Genomic DNA, 18,246 nt, shown 5'->3' on the forward strand with positions numbered 1-18,246 from the left:
CGAATTGACACTTGACGGGATTACATACTTAATACAAGAGTTACACATCGTATATTTTATTGTGTGTATTTATTAGAGGAACAACAAATAGGTTACATATATGACCATTTATTTCAATAAATTACGAAGATTGCTTCTATTTAGAGCATTGCAATGTACCTGACCGTACTTTTGACCATCTAAATTTAGTGGAATTGTTTATTTTAGACCCTGGTCATAGCCTTAGATGAGACACTGACATAGAAATTATTTCAACAACGTTTTAAGTTTTATTGGAATGAATAGTTTTTTAAATTGATTGGCATGTATCTTACACCATTGACTACCTTGTATCACTAACATATGTCTGATTGGCAATGCGTATGTTCTCTCCTTTATAGTTCATTATTTAAAAAAAATTACAATGTCCCACGCCCATATTATTATGCATTAGAATAACGGCTTGTCGATTAAGCTTTAATATGCCCCCATATTAATACCTGATATTAACCTATAATGAAACGATTGTGAATATACAGCCTCATCTGTATTTAGTGATACCGCGTAAATGGCTAATGTCCAGAGTGATTTTAATGGAAATGACCAAAAATATAATTAGTTTCATTAAAATTATCCATAATGTAATATGGTTGAAATAGAATAGTTTTGCATAATAACTCATAAATTACTGTTGTTGCATTGGTTGTTTATTTATTGTATGTTGTATTTAGTGCCTGAAGATGATGTAACAACATCGAAACTTGTTGCCAATAAACCAACACCTTAATAAAGGTGGAGGAATTTCGTCATTTCTTAACATATATTATACTAGCTGACGTCCCAAGTCGTCCGTTTGGATTATGGATATACGAAGAAATGATAGGGACATCCTTAATATTCTTTACATGCTGTAGTAACGTATTTTCTAAAATTAATTTTACATTGTCAGTAATCATAGATTAGCTTTTGAAGTTGTTATGGAAATCTTCGATCAAAAGCTGAAACAATTCTCACTTTTTAAACTTGTGTTTTCGTGAGGCTTCGCTGTAAAGCTTCGCTAATTCGCCCAGCAGCTAATTAGTAAACTGTGGTAAGTCAATGCTAAACCATGTTAAATGCACTTAGTTTGCAAGGAAACAATGTTAAGTACCCACTGCCAAATTTTTAAGAATAAACATTTTGGATAGGAATTACCGTTTTAAAAATACGTCGTTATTGTAAATATATTTGAAAACTAAGGCATATATGAGTAAAAAATCACAGTACGTTGACCCTAAATATCTTATTTATGAGATTTTTTGTGACTTTACTCGGCAATAGCTCAAAACAAGCAACTTTTCCCTTACCGTTTTCACAGCTGAAATCATATTACTGACGTCACAAGCTATCTGTCAACTTGCAATTTGTTTATTAAGCAAACAGAATTTGGTGCTAAAACCATAATCTGCTAGTAATTACTTCTTTGATCATGAAACGCATCGGTTCATAGTTGTATATCTTTTACCGTTTTGTACAATAAGATTTTTTTTTAAAAAGCAGAAGAAGAAAAATAGCGGAGGGGCCGTTGCAGGTTCTCGCACTCGATTTGGAGACGGATTGTTGCAGCTTCACTTACGGCATACATTACGCAGGAGATGTAGTTGAAACGTCCCCTTAGAAAAATTATTGAATTACTGTGCTGATAAACCTCGTACGTTATTTGCTTTTCAAACAGCTGAGCAAAACTGAATGTTCTCAGACATTACTCTCCTTACGTATGCTGATCAACACTAAACTGACACACAATATTTTTAGCGCAACGCAATCTGACTTTTAATAATCCCTACAAAAGAATGGCCCTGATTTTTCTCATCTCAGTGTATTACTACAGGGTAGCCATGTTTATCGCTGTTTAGTTGCATTTCCGTCCTATTACGTAAGACATCGAATGCACCTTTATTTAAGTCAACTAAGTATGTTTTAAATATATTTACTGTTCAAAACATGACTCATCCTGGCGTCGAGAGCGCGTAATACGCTAGGGAAGTATGTAGGAGAAGTAGAGGTGAAATAGGGAATCATTCTAGCGACAATTCGAGACGCAAATGGGAGAACCCACTAACATGACCGATTTTGTCAAGAGCAGATTGTTATGAACCGGGCCCTAGGATAGAGCTTCTCGGAAACAGCTCTCCGTTAAATTCACAATGCATCAAAACGCAAGCGAAAATTCTTGGGTGAAGAGTTTCCTATAAAATGTTACGATCCATAAGTAGTTAGAAAAAGTTAACAGTTCCTACAATGTGTATCTCACTTTCTGCTTAGATAATTTTATAGTTTTTGGAGTTCTATGAGAACTGCCGAAATCAGCGTGAAGTGTCTGGTCAAAATTTTGTAATACTCCATTCGTTTTGAAACACATTTTAAAATCTCAAAATATTTTATAAGTTGCCTTTTCGTTAAGAGAACGGCCACCACAGCTGTCGACATGAAAACAACTCGATTTCAAAATTGAATTAAAAAACAAATGCTATGAGTGGTATGTACTTGAGGTTTGCGTCATCACTTAAAGTATCTCAAAGAGTTTTGTATGAAAAAGTAATACACTTCTGCACGGGCTTTTTCCGCAGCCTGTTAAATGTCTAAACAATGCTGTATGCCGACTCATATCCGCACAAACATTTCTGGTGCGATGGAATCTATTGCGTCCACAATAGTTCTACGTGATATCAACGTTCCGTGCAAGTGAGATGTACAATGTGTCTTTCTCATAAGCCCACAATAAAGCGTTCAGAGTAGTGGACAGTTAATTGGTACAATATTTCCCGTCCATCGCTGTGTCCAGGGCGTGAAGGACTTGAAAACAACAGTGCGGTGGTGCGCCATCCTGATGGACGATCACATTTAATTGATGGGGAAAATGCTGAGGGACAGTACTTTGCCCAGGCATGTCCAGCTACTAATGTCCTGTTACTAATGTTCGATAAAGGAAAATAGTCCAACAGCGTTGTCTTTCATCAACACATAGCTCACTTCCATTTTTCATTGTCTTTGAATGTTTCCGAAAACTGTGGGAGTTTTCTGTCCCCAGATGCAAATATTGTGCCAACTGATCTACCCACAAGACTTGAAAGTTTGCTCGTCAGTGCTAAAGAAAACAACGTTTTCTAAATAGTGAAACCTTCCCGTCTAATATTGGATGAACGTTTGCTTGCTGACTGAACGCTGCGTCTCTTAAAATCTTTTAACTGCTGCTCTGTCAAGACTACCTGCTGATTATTACGACGAAACATAAAATGTGTTGTCGCCGTGGCCCTCAGTCGTTACCTGAAATTATTAAGACTGATTCTTACCTTTAATTATTTATACTGGATCGCCATCTGACTGCTACAGCAAACTGTGGAATGAATATACTTACTTCTCTTTAACATAATTATAAGCTGCTGGTGGAGTTTCATAATACTTTGTGACTGGAATTCTTTAAGTTGAAGTTAATTTAGATTTGATAAAAGCTGAAGCTCAGTTTAGACTTTTCTTTTAAGATAACAATAAATTCCGTAAAGCATTTACGTGAATGATTTTGGGATAGAAAATTCTTAATGCATTTAATCTGGTAGAAGTTAACTATATTCTGAGAACGATCTTGACAAACAATTACAAGCGGTATAGTTCTTTACAAAAATTCTTAAAAAGTAGCGTTGCGCTACATACCTAATTTTCCATCAAAATTACATAACTATATTCTGAGAACGATCTTGACAAACAATTACAAGGGGCATAGTTCTTTACAAAAATTCTTAAAAACTAGCATTGCGCTACATATAGCGAGTGGCTGGCGAGCACACCGCTTCTTTCAAAGTGTTAATTCATACCTCGCTTACAGCGACCTCCTCTCATGTCTCGCTAGCTACGACTGCCTCGTCTCATATCTTACTCGCAACTGCTCGCTTCCAACGCTCAATGCTACAAAAGTGCGGTCTCGCCGCCAACAATGGTTTTTGGTGCAGACAATCCCTGCTACCATTACAGATGTATTACTGCGCGCTGTTTCCCGCTCTTTCTCAAAATGTATCTATGCGCGGTTTCCCGCTCTTTCTCAATAATACACAATGCAATTTAATTAACAAAACAATTTAAATAAGAAACAGTTCCGATAATTACATGCTAAAACAGTTTAAATACGCCTATTACATAATTACAATAGGTAAGGCTTTGCCCCATCCGATCATGCATATCAATAGCAAATTCGTAGCGAAACAACAAGTAGTTTCGATTTAATGCTTACACAATTCGACCATGGTAAGCTTGCAAGCGAAGTCGTTTATGCAGCACCTTGAAAACAGGTGAGCGAGGGATGTTTGGCTGTCTTGATGCTCGGCGAACTTACTTTGATCGGCTTCTTTGGAAGATCTCTCTGCTTCCTCTACAATTTCATCATATTTCCATTTTCTGCCAGAACCTGACCACCTGTTCACTGTCTCAGAGGTTAGGAAACTGTCATACCAGGGTTTCATGTTGTTGACGTCTGTAGGTTCTCTTTGGAATTCACGTCGGCACTTCTTTGGACAGCAGTGGATGTTTTCGTTTCCACATACCACACGTCACTTTGGTCTGTATCTTCCGGGGTTGTCATTTTGGGAAAATTATTTAGCTCCTGAAACAAGACAAAATAAATTGTTTAGAAAGAAATGTACACACAACTTTTTGAGTAGCTGTATATGGTGCTGCAAACTGCAAGTATCTATGACTCACAATATTTTATACTTGCATTTGGAGTTCAGTGAAATTTCATGTAGACTTCCGTGTATTTTTTACAGTTACACACGTAGCCTCTGTGGCAATAAAAACACTTTTGTGTTGTAATGAGGCTGTTGGAAGGTTATTTGTGTGTATGACGTAAAGTGTCTATGATACCACGCCAAGGTTGATGCCACGTTTATGGCTTCTGAAAGGTGTCGATACAGTTCCGCACTTGCACCTAATGGACAGAAAGAGAGCCTGCGGAATATCAGAACAGCTTTGTGACTGGATTGAAGCAATCGTTGCAGACATAACAAAACATGTCATTCTCAGTCGAGACAAATTTTCAGACGTAAATGTTGCTTCGGGCGCACGTCAGGAGACTGTTATACAGTTACTGATGATGGTTGCTCAGTAAGAAATGCACCACATTTTTTCCTCAGCCGAAAGCAATGGTACGAATGTGAAACGTTACGCATGTATTACTTGAAGTCTCCTGAGTGAGCGCGCCAAGTTTCCGTCACTTCCGACAGATAGCGTAACTGCAGAACAGTTTCAAAATGGCGTCCGTAGGTGATGTAAATTACAAGCAGCGTTCCGTCATAGAATTTCGCACTGCAGAGAAAAAAATTGTGGGGAATATCCACAAACAATTGTGCAAAGTGTACGGAGCATCTTCCGTCGACAGAAGTACAGCTAGTAGCTGGGTACGCAGGGTGAGGACATCAGAAGGCTGTTTGGCGGAGCTCCACGATTTGCAGCGGTTGGGGAGACCATCCATGGCTGTCACATCTGTCATGTTGCAATGAGCTGATGTCATTCGCGAGGCAGTTAGAAGACATTTTGAGGACGATGAGGAGGTGATTCACACAGTGAAGCAGTGGCTGCGCCACCAGGACAAGGATTGGTACCGGCAGGGCATACGTGCCCTTGTTTCGCGCTGGAGAAAGGCCACAGAACGGGATGGAGATGACGTGGAAAAACAGGGTGGGTAGATAAAATACTATTCTTTTGTGTGTGTAATTCTCATTATGTTCAATAAACAATTGTTGAAGGAAAAAAATGCGGCGCTTTTCTTTCTGGGAAACCCTTTTACGTTTCACGTTGTATGTAATTGGCTTAGTGGATAATGTCGGAAGTTTCACGAGCCTTTCCGCAGATGATGATGGAAATTGTAGTGAAATGCATAGGGTCGAAGCTCGGTTCAGGACTTGGCAGATTACCCACAAAATAAATAAATAGAAAGTACTGCGGGTAAATACGTCGAAGCACTCATTATTTTATGACTAAATATCAGAACAATAACCGGAAGTAGTAACACCTATGAAATACAATGGAGTGTGTGAAGTGCGTGGTTTCAAGCGGAACTACGACGTAAGATCAAAATGGTTCAAATGGCTGAGCACTATGGGACTTAACGTCTGAGGTCATCAGGCCCCTAGAACTTAGAACTACTTAAACCTAACTAACCTAAGGACATCACACACATCCATGCCCGAGGCAGGATTCGAACCTGCGACCGTACCGGTCGGGCGGTTCCAGATTGTAGCACCTAGAACCGCTCAGCCACCCCGTCCGACAATACGAAGTAAGACTAATCGCAAGTAAGGCAGACTCGAGACAGAGATTTATTGGAAGAATCCACTCAGTAAGTGTAGTCCCCACACAAAGGAGGAGCTTACAAACCCCTCGTTGTACTAATTCTTAAATGTTGCACGTCAGTCTAGAATCCGTGCCATGTAGGATTGATACAAGGTACGGAGAATTACCAAAGACGGACAGCATGTTTGTTACAGGTTAAATTATTAAGCACTAGAACGTCACTGACATGATCAGCGGCTTCCACTGGCAAATCCTCCACGAGAAGCGTTGCAGTACCGTTTGATCTTCCTAGGAGAGTCAACCAATATAATGTTTGCTCCTACACATACTGCGAGAAAAAATCCATGATCGTAAATTTAGAGAGGTTCGAGCTAACGCAGATACATACCAACATTCGTTCTTCCCACGAACCACGCGCGGTGGGGACATGAAAGTGGGGAAGAGAAAGTGGTACACTAAGTGTTCCCCGCCACACGCCTTAAGATATCTTGCAGTGTATATATGCTGACGTAAAAACGGTAGGGGACCCTGTGGTACACGACGAATGTGACTTCGTTTATTTGATTAGGATGTAAATAGGTTTTACATTTGCAAAGTTTGCTACTGTTTGTGACAGGTGGGGCGGCTGTGAGAATGACCTGTGGTTGAGGGGAGTTAGAGGGGAGTGATGGACACCGAAGCCCCTCAGGGGGCCGTTCCGGGGAGAATAAATAGCGAGTGGCCAGCAGGAGCTAGGGGAGCCAGTCCCGTGTCGGGCATCATTTTTGACAGAACAAATCCGAGAGCGGGGTTGCAGCGCTCTGAGAAGGCGTCCGGCTGATGGATCACATCCGGAGACGGCCGCTACGCCGGGACACCTGTCGGCTTGCGTCAGTTTGGCCAGCGCGCTGCAGTGTGGTGCCACCAGTCGTTGTAAGGGGAGATCAGACAATATTTACTGGGTACTCAGTACCGCGCAGCAATATTGACCGTTTACGTGCAGTATTAATCGTTTGTGCAGTATATTAAAAAGACTTCAGAGCTTAAAAATATGATGCTTCATCAATACATTGCGCAGTATAAACTGCCAAAGAAACTGCTACAAGTATCTAATATCGTGTAGGGCGCCCGCCAGCACAGAGCAGTGCCGCATCACGATGTGGCATGCACTCGACTAACGTCTGAAGTAGTGCTGGAGGGAACTGACACGATGAGTGATGCAGGGCTGTCCATAAATCCGTAAGAGATCTCTTCTGAGCAGAACGCTGCAAGCCATTCCAGATATACTCAATAATGTTCGTGTGTGGGGTGGTTGGTGGCCATCGTAACTGCTTAAACACAGAATAGTCTTCCAGGACACACTATGTAGCTATTCTGGACGTGTGGGGTGTCACGTTGCCATGCTCGAATTGCCCAAGTTCGTCAGAGTGTACAATGGACATGAATGGATGCAGGTAATCAAACAGGATGCTTACGTACGTGTCACCTCTCAGAATCGTATCTAGACCTATCAGGGTTCCCATATCACTCCAACAGCACACGCTCCACATCATTACAGAGACTCCACCACCTTGAACAGTCCACTGCTGACATGCTGGGTTCATGGATTCATGAGGTTGTCTTCGTACCCGTACATGTCCATCCACTCGATACAATTTGAAACGAGTGTGTCCGACCAGGCAACATGTTTCCAGTCATCAACAGTCCAATGTCACACCTGACGGGCCCAGGTGAGGTTTAAAGCTTTGTGTCGTCCATTCATCAAGGGTACACGAGTGGGCCGTTGGCTCCGAAAGCCCATATCGATGATGTTTCGTTGAAGGTTCACACGCTGACACTTGCTGATGGCCCAGCATTGAGATCTGCAACGATTTGCGAACGAGTTGCGCTTGATTCTCTTCAGTCGTCTTTGGTCCCATGTTGGAGATTTGATGTTTTATGCGATTCCTGATGTCCACGGTACACTGGTGAAATGGTCGTACAGGAATATCCCCACTTCATGGCTCGTTTGTCTACTGTAACACTACGTTGAAACTCACTTTAATCTTGATAACTTGCCACTGTAGCGGGAGTAAATGATCTAACAACTGCGCTAGACACTTGTTGTCTCATATAGGCCTTGCCGTCTGCAGCGCCGTATTCTGCCTGTTTACATATCTCTGTATTTGAATACGCATGCCTATAATATTTCTTTGGCGCTTCACTGTATTATACGGTGTATGGCTTGCATTGCGCAATTAACGGCAGTGATGCATTGGTGGCAGTAATTATCTCATGGCTACAAAACTTGGTAGATATTCTAAAGCGTTAATGCGAAACTGGTTTATGGTGGAAAAAATATTAGCTCTAGTTCCGGACATCTGGTGCAGATTTGGCCGTGTGAATGCAGGAAAGAATATGTAATTTATTAGGAGGGAGACGTGGGCAGGTTAGACGATTGAGAGAGGCATAATGCTGGTGATTTTATAATTATCCGCCGCTTACGCAGTTTGTTCAGTATGATCACGAGAGATGTAGACGAGATGCTGCGCAGTGCCAAATTTGCACCTGGTACCCAAAATTGGAACCACTCTTTTTTCCAGCGTAAACCGGTTCCGCATTAGCGTATTTACCAAATTTCGCTGCAATAAGGTAATTAAAACCTACACTAGACGTCCGTGAGCAGCGACACTTTAATAATAACTACCCGTTATGCCATAGCATCATGTGCCACCTTGTGAAGTGGGATGTTAAGATAACGCTAGATGAGCACAACAGGAGTGAAAACTGAAGATCATGATGCTGCGACACAAGCAGAAATGTTTATTTTACTTGTAGCTGCTTCCAGGACTGGCTAATTAAATCAAGCGCCAACTGCCTTGCCGCAGTGTTAACACCGGTTGCCGTCAGATCACCGAAGTTAAGCGCTGTCGGGCTGGGCTAGCAGTTGGATGGGTGACCATCCGGTTTGCCGAGCGCTGTTGGCAAGCGGGTTGCACTCAGCCCTTGTGAGGCAACCTGAGGAGCTACTTGATTGAGAAGTAACGGCTCCGCTCTCGGAAACTGACCTACGGCCGGGAGAGCGGTGTGCTGACCACATGCCCCTCCGTATCCGCATCCAGTGAAGCCTGTGGGCTGAGGATGACACGGCGGCCAGTCGGTACCTTTGGGCCTTCATGGCCTGTGCGGCAGGAGTTTAATTTAGTTTTAGTTAATTCAATCAAGTTAGCTGTCCATTGAGAATGCATCTCAACTCTTCTGAAGCCGTCCAAGTAGACTGCTGCTGATGTCTCTGCGAAACAGAAACGCGAATGAACACCTGCAGCTCTACCAGTATCAGGCAGATCTCACATACTGACGGAAAGAGACCGTAGAGCATTGTGGAGGGTGACTATAAAAATAAGGATGTAGCCAGCGGAGGGAGTCATTAGTGACTTCCGAAGTACTAGCAGCAGTCCAGATAGCACAAAACCTCTCAGTATGGAATTAAAAAGAAAGGGATACTATGATGTAGCAGGTGCGCCTAAACAACGTATTGCAGTAGTCAGTGTGACGCTTGAGGTGATGTAAGGACGGATGCCACTGGACAGTGAATGAGTGGAAACGATAGATTGGGAGTGATGAATGACGCTATATCCTATGGCTATCCGTTGGAAGAGTTCGAATATGGAGATTGTCTGGAGAAAATTATTCGCCATTGCGTGTAGTGCCGAAGGTGAAGTACAGATGAGGTGGTGTTAAGGGTTGAGGAAGCTTTTCGTGGTTTGGATGCTTTGCTCTTGTTGCGCTTCAGAAGACTCTAAATGCAGAAGAATCAGCGTGACAACGCACCCTGTCATAATCGAACGTCCGTGATGCAATGGTTTGTGGATAATAAGAGATTTCCGACCTGAACCGAGCAGGATGAGTTAGAATGTCGTCTTCTCTCCTGACCCTAGCGTCCAACATCACTCTCTGGTTTTGGTCTTGAGGCAAAATGCGTTGCCTTTTCTCCGCAGACACCTCTCAGCGGAATTCAATGCGTCATAGAAGCGAAGGGTGGGTACACGTTCGTTATTGTTAGTGCGATTACGGTATTACGAAAATCATATTGTACGTTTGATTCGTTCTCGTTAGGATGAAATGAAAATCGGTTCTCCACGGACTCGAAGCCGTACCAATCAATTCTGTTAGCCATTCTGTTAACTATTTTATAAAACGTCTTAGCAGTTTTGCCAATTGAAGTTTTATGCTTTTTAGTTAGGTGATTCTTGGAACTTGACGCGTAGGAGCGATGGCGTATGCTAGCGTACTTCCTTTAAACATTCTACTGAAAATTTCAGCCAAATAATAGGACAGATAACATACTCTAAGACAAAAAAATGTTACGACGCACCATGAAAGAACTATCCGAATGAGACGGAAATCGGTAGATGTGATACACATGTAGAAAGAAACAAATTATTAGAATTAAAAAAATGGTTGGTTTATTGAAGAGAAAGAGCGTCATAAACTGAGTAAGTTAATAACGTTTTGGTCCACCTCTGGCCATTATGCAAGCACTTACTCTACTTGGTATTGATATTCACAGGCCGGATACATTTCATAAGGTAGTGTCCATTACACTGTGATCAGATGTCGTCACAAGGATAATGTGGAACGAACATTGTCAAAATAAATTGCTTTTCAGCGTTAAAATGTTATGCTATGGAGGGGCACCGTCTTATAGACATCCACCACGTGACAGCACTCCACTTGTAAGAGAGTGAAGTGTGTGCTCTTTCTGCCTGCCCCCTCGAAACGATCACTGAAACTGCGTAAACACGAAGGCGCTACAGTCCTGTCCTGACTTACGGCTGGGTACTACGTGTGCTAATTTCGCTTAAAGTTAATTCGTGCTTGGTACATCAGGGTGTCAACAGCTAGGGACCAAGAGCCAGCCAAGCGTAGTTTTTACTCGAGCACCGCTTGCTTGCTGTGTTGCCTCTTTTCTAGGTACATGCAGTGGCATGTTACGCGCATCAGGCTGCACACACACTACACTGACCCACGCCTCCGTAATCTGTCTGTCACAAAGTAAATTTATCCGTACACTGCTATGTTCTCTCGTCTTCATTCAATTTCAGCTAATTATTCATATTGTATACGGACTGGAGAGTAAACTGGGTATTAAAATGAAATTATACGCTTGTGGAGACCTTTTCAAGTCTCATACGTGTATGATATATATGTGTAGAATGAAGCGGCGAATGAAAATCTGTACCAATGCTAGGATTCGAACCCTGGTCTCCTGATCACTATGCAGATGCATGAACCACTATTCAACAATGGGACAGTGATTTTGCACAACTTCACGAACTACCCAAGCACGCCACCCTCCTCGAACTAAATTCCCATTCACGCCTGAGCCCACTTGGTATTCTCCCTAAACTCGAACAGTACCCCAGCATCGAACGAAACACAGGACCTATGCCAGCCATAGGTGCTTTAATCAAATGATACTATATCGTCCCAGATATCTTTTCAAGTCTCAAACGTCTATGATGTGTATATAAATATACGCAAATGTCAACATTTTATAGAGGAAAGTAGCTGGGGTCTAGAAACCTGTTGGAATAACCGACGAATCACTCGACATTTCCATAAGGACTAAGCCACTATTCGACGTTATTGGCAGGAGTGGGTGAACCATTGCTAAAGACAGCGTCAAGAAGAGATCGGAGGCAACAGAAAGTGAGGGTCGAGCAACAGTCACAGAGGCACTCAGAAAACCCAGTTTCATCATTATCATCGATCCGACGAGCGAATGGTACTTCAGTGAACACAAGGACCATTAATGAGTGACTAACAAGAAAGGGATGTCCTCACGGCCGCCCTCGCACTGACAACCGCTGACCTCTGTACATCAACAAGCCCGTTTGAGACTGTGTCGGACCTTTTTGGTTATGATTCTCATTGACGAGTAGAACTGTCTTCATTGGTGAGTCTCGCTTCTAATTGAACCCCGATGACCAGAGAAGACAATGATCTGATACTAGACACGCTGTTGTCCTCCATACAGCCCATAACCAGGACTGATGGTCTGGGGTGCTTGCACCATCCACTTGGTTGTCATACACAATGATACGCCGACGACATTCAAGGCCTCGTTTTGTTGCCTTTCATTGCAACCCATCCTGGACTTACATGTCAGCAAGCTAATGACCGCTCGCACACAGCGAGTGTTTATATTACTTGTTTTCGTCCTTGTCAAAACCTACTTTAGCCATCATGGCCGCTCGATCTCTCCCCAATTGACAATGTTTGGAGCATTATGAGCATGGCCGTCCTACCAAATTGGACTTTTCAGGATCTAACTGGTCACTTGGCCACAATTTGGCATGATATCACTCAGAAGGACATGCAACAACGTCATATATCAATGCCCAGCCGAATAACTGCTTGCATAAGGATCAGAGGTCGACTAAAACGATTTTGACTTGCACAATTTATGACGCTCTTTCTCTTGAATAGATCATCCAATTTCTCTGAAATTGTAGTTATTTGTTGGTTTCTACATGTGCATCACATCTACCGATTTCCGTCTCATTTTGATATTTTTTTCGTAGTGTGTTACATATTATTTTTTTGTCTCAGAGTGTATTTTGAGTTGGCTTATTTGGGTGAATTTATCAGTAGACAGCTGAAAGGAATTAAGCTAGCATTCACCTTCGCTCCTCCGCGTTAAGTTCCCATAGGTACTTAATGGAAAAAGCCTAACACTTCAGTTGCCAAAACTGATAAGTCATTTTAAAGAAAGGGTAAGGGAATTTTGCCACAATGATACGACTTAGATTCCATGGAGAACCGATTTCTCTCACATCTCATTTCATTCAAAGCAGTGCAAATCAAAAGTGAAATATGATTATCCCAATATCATAATCATTCTAAGAATGTTATTGCCACTTATAATCACAAACACAGCGAGGAAAGGGGTATATTAAAAATATTGTGGAGCACCAACAGACTTCGAACGTACATGTTATAAGGTAGGTTCAAAGGTTTGGCGTCACCCACCGTTTTAACATAATTAATTTCTGAAGATATAAGTAGCTGCGTTTGCAGCAAGGAGGAGAGAAAACCGTTTAGCGAGTAAGGTAATTTATGAAGTTACTTTAAGACTGATTATTTGGGGGAGTACTGTATTTGAAATAAGTACAGGTAACATTCATTTAGCAGATATATTCATTTGTTATCTCACATTTACCTAAAAACATGTTCTGATAAATTTGCAATATGTTATTTTCACATTTTATGTAATGATTTTAGCATGCAAATAGTATTTATATACGTATGTGCCAAACTTAAGGACTAAGGTAACTTTTCCACAATTTAGTGTAACATTACTGTCACATGTCACTAAGTGATATTGTTTCATTCTACCACGTTACAGGTTTATTTTATTCAGAGTACCGGGAGTGTGTGAATGGGAAGAAAGAACTGCATTTTTCTCGCTGAGAAAGTGCGCGCCTGGTGGGGTCTCATCTTCTCTTAGTCAGCAGAAGGTGGTGAGTAAGTATGCGATACTTTTGTTCGTCACACTGGCAACCCCCCCCCCCCCCCCCCATTAAATCTGACTTCGTGAGCCGTCCAGATGAGGAAATTTTGCTGCGTTTTGTCCCCATAATTTGATGCCCCAAACAGCGTTAACGATAAATGTGTAATTTCTGTTGATATTTTAGAAAACATTAATATCTTCCAATTTTTTGTAAATTGTGTGTGTTATGGTACAAAGAGCAAATAAAAATCAGATATGCTGCCATATTTCAAGATCCCTTAATTCTCTTACACTTCTCCACAGTTAGACTACCTACAAAAAATGATAATAGCAAATATAACTTGTTTAGAACCTATGTTTTTGTTCTCAGGGTGGTGATGTGTTCATCGGGTACGGCGGCCAAACACAACCAACTGTTTTTCAGAGTTAAACAAGGACAGTGCCAAGTTTCATGGATACCCTTAAATTGAAGATGCAGTCGGTCGGCGACACGACCTTCATTCATTAAAAACTCAGTAATCTCTCGTACGAAAATTTACAACAGTTTTTCTGTAAGTCTGAACATGTTTGCAGAAACATGTGCAGAAAATACAGGTTTCAATGAAAATTTAATGGCACTCTTGTGTTATTTAAAGTAAAATCCATCACGTCCCTGTTAGGCAACCCCACTAAGCAAGAACTATTAGCTAATGAGCTGACCGACCGCAGCAGGGACAAAGGAGGAACTATCAGTAACTAGCTGAACTTGCTGAAGGTATTCCAGCCTCATGGGATTGTAGCGTAAAGTTAGTTTCTCGACGCAGCTCTCACAGAATAGGTTTAGCGTGGGCGACTGGCGCTCGTCTGTGCGTTGTTGTGCGGAGTTGGCCGTTCGCAATTATTTTTTATAAACTGTGGAACCAGTGAAGGGAAGTTGCTCTGTGATGTTATCACTCGCATATTCGGCTGAGTGCGCGCTCTCTGTTTCAGCGTGGGTCAGTGGATTTTAACAAGCAGCAGCAGAGACCTCAGCACACAGGATGAACCGTTGGAAACTGTATGTACAACACAAAGCGGAGCAACATTAATCGCGTAATTAAACAGTCTGAGGTAGTTAAGAGAGGCCACCTCAAATAAAGGCAGAACGAGCAAATAGACCGATGAGCCAAAAACTTTCTGACCACTTGCCTCCTTAGTAGAGCGTTTGTCCGCCTTTGGAAATCAACAAAATAGCGATTCTGCGTGTCATGGACTCGACAAAGGAGGTTTGTGACACTATATATCCACGCACAGGTCACGAAATTCCTGTAAGCTACGAGCCAGTGGTTTGAGGGAGCAAAGCAGGCGCCCAATAGCCTCCTAGATATGCTCCATTGAGTTCAGATCAAGCATATTTGGTGAACAAGAAATCATAGTTGAGTTTACTACCATGCTCATTCGTATAACTGTATCAGGATTCTGTCCAATCCCTTGAGAATGAAATAACTAACACCTACAGGGCAGCCAACGTGAACTGACTGCAGGAAAAACGTGAAGGAATCGAAAAAGAAATAATTGTCGGGAGGACTGACTCAACATGTATAAACGTCAAAGCGATATATAGTGAAATTAAAAGCGAAACTGATAACATTATGAGTGCTGTGGGAATTCCACTGTTAAAAACAGAAGAGAATGTGGATGGGTGTGAAGAGCACATTGTCTCTGAGGGGGAAGGGGGGAGGAGGGAGGAAAGCTAGTCAGAAGACGTGATAAAAAGAAGAAGTTGGAGTCGCAATGGATGACAGGGGATCCAGTATTAGTGTCAGAATTTAAAAATTTAAAGGAGATTTGGAATACTTGAGATCAACTAAGGCACAAAGGACATAACATTCCATCGGAATTCCTAAAATTATCAGAGGAAGTGACAAACGAAGGAATATCCAAGTTGGTGTGTATAAACTCTGAGATTGGTGACCATCAGACTTTCGGAAAAATAACATCCACACAATTCCGAAGACAGAAAGATCAGATAAGTGCAAAAACTATCGCACAGTCAGCTTAACAAATCACGCATCCCAGCTGCTGACAAGAATAGTACACAGAAGAATGGAAAAGAAAATTGACGACCTGTTAATTGACGATCACTTTGGCTTTAGGAAAGGTAAACGCCACAGACAGGCAGCTATTACGTTGCACAAGACAAATAAACACGGGCTCATAGGGTTAGTTGACCAATAAAAACCGTTCAACAATGTAAGACGTCGCAAGATGTTCGAAATTGTACGAAAAACAAGAACAAGACTCAAGAAAAATAAAGACAGGCTCATAGGATTAGTCGACCTATTAAAAGCGTTTAACAATGCAAAATGACGCAAGATGTTTGAAATGGTGAGAAAAACAGGGATGACTGATAGGGACAGACGGGTAATGTATAATATGTATATGAATCAAGAGCGAAGAATAATACTGGAAGATCAAGAATGAATTAGTTGGATTAAAGGTGTGTAAGACAGGTATGCAGTCTTTCGTCCCTATTTTTCAATCTGTATCTCAAAAAAGCAATAACGGAAATAAAAGAAAGGTTCAAGAATGGGATTTAAAGTCAAGGTGAAAGGATCTCAGTGATAATATTCACGGATGACATTGTTATTTACAGTGAATATGAAGGAGACTTATAGGTTCTGTTTGAGGGAATGAGTGGTCTAATGAGTACAGAATAAGGGCTGATAGTAAACCGGAAAAAAAGGTAATTAGTTGCACCATCAAAGAGAGTAGCGAGAAACTTAACATCCAAATTGGTGAGCACGAATCAGACGAAATCAGGGTATTCAGTCAGTTAAGCTATTCCGTTGTCTTGAAACCAAATTACGTCAGCACATAAAAAAGGACTGGTGGTATGAAACAAAGTTTCTGAGAATGTACCTTTGGGACATATCCTTCATGATAGAGAATCATAGACAATGGGAACACACGAACAGACGACAATCTAAAAGCCTGATAAGAAGTACTCCAGAAAAATGTTGAAAATTAGCTGACTGATAAGATAAAGAATGAGGAAGTTTTCCGTAGAATTGGCGAAGAAATGAGCGCATGGAAAACACTGACAAGAAGAAGGGACAGGATGATACGACACGCGTTACGAAATCATTGAACAACCGCTACAGTACTAGAGGGAGCAGTAGAGGGCAAAAACTGTAGGGGAAGACGGAGAATGGAATACAGCCGACACATAACTGAGGACGTAGGTTACAAGCGCTACTTTGAGACGCAGAGGAGATTGTTAAGTTTGATCATATTTCACTATCATATGCACAGTTATCCTGGGTGCTTGTAGCAAGTATTTCCATACCCTCTGTCTTCTTTACCGTCTTATCAACTTTCACTGTCCCTCATATCTCTCCTCGACCTTAACGCTCATATCTGAATAACATGGCAGAAACACCCGTTCCCATCAGAGAAAAATCCTGTCTGTTACACACCATCGTTCAGCCACTCTCTCTAAGTTCATTTCAGTAACAGGAAAGGTAGTGTGATCCAACCTCCCGCATTTTATTAGAGAAGAGAAAAATATATCTAGTTCTAGAAGGAAGTTAATGAGATATCTCATAAAGCAACATTAAGGGCCCCTGTACGCGTTCGTTACTCTTGTATTATGGGGGTGTATAGCTTCGAACCGTTTTTGTTTTGCATGTTGGTATTCCCGTTTCTATGGGTTAATTTATCGATTTTATTTTGAAGTTCACTGTTGCTATTCGATTTTACACTTTGTCATCTTCTCATGTTACTTAAAAAGTCTCCGGATCACGCACGTGTCTCAGTATCTGTTGGATCAGGGCAGACCTTCGTTAACAATCTGCAATGTGACGCTGTGTCAAACGCTTTTAGGAAGTCTACAAATAAGGAATTTGGCTGCTGCCCTTCGGCCATGGTTTGCAGTGGAACGTACAATAAAAGCACAAGCTTTGTTTTGCACAATAGGTACCTGCTAAACCTATGTTGATTTATGGAAAGAAAATTTTGAGAAATGTAAAGTTGTCTGTTTCACAAAAGTAAGTAAGTTTAGTATCTGGTTATTATTAGGTTGGGGCGTAAGTTAGTAGCGTTTTTGTTTTTCGTGTTAGTATTCCGGTTGATATGGTTTTATTTGTCGATTGTCATTTTTTATTTGCAGTTCACTGTTGATATTCGAGTTTACATGCTGTAATTTGGTCATTTTGAGATAGCGAGAGGAGCTGTGGAGTTAGAAAATGGAGAGCCCAGTGGAGAAATCAGAAGACATCCGACCTATTCTTTTGTTTGATTTCAGTAAAGGAGTGACAGCTGTGGAGGCAGCCAGAAACATTCGTGCAAAATTTGTGCCGCGTTTGTGCACATTAGTGATTCTCCATGTTCAGGAAGATCTTCGGAGTTTGGTGAAGATCGTTTACATCCATTAATCCACAATGATCAACTTCAGTGTTCTCGAGAACTGGGAAATATAGTGAACTGCCATCATTTCACCATCGTGTGACATT

At 41.5% G+C, this 18,246-nt stretch overlaps 1 pseudogene; it reads left to right on the forward strand.

The window, feature by feature from the left end:
* Positions 1 to 9,127: 9,127 nt before the first annotated feature.
* LOC126268345 (5S ribosomal RNA) lies at positions 9,128 to 9,245 on the forward strand (annotated as a pseudogene).
* Positions 9,246 to 18,246: the final 9,001 nt, after the last annotated feature.

The sequence above is a fragment of the Schistocerca gregaria genome, chromosome 4 (genome assembly GCF_023897955.1).
Source record: "Schistocerca gregaria isolate iqSchGreg1 chromosome 4, iqSchGreg1.2, whole genome shotgun sequence".
Taxonomy (NCBI): Eukaryota; Metazoa; Arthropoda; class Insecta; order Orthoptera; family Acrididae; genus Schistocerca; species Schistocerca gregaria.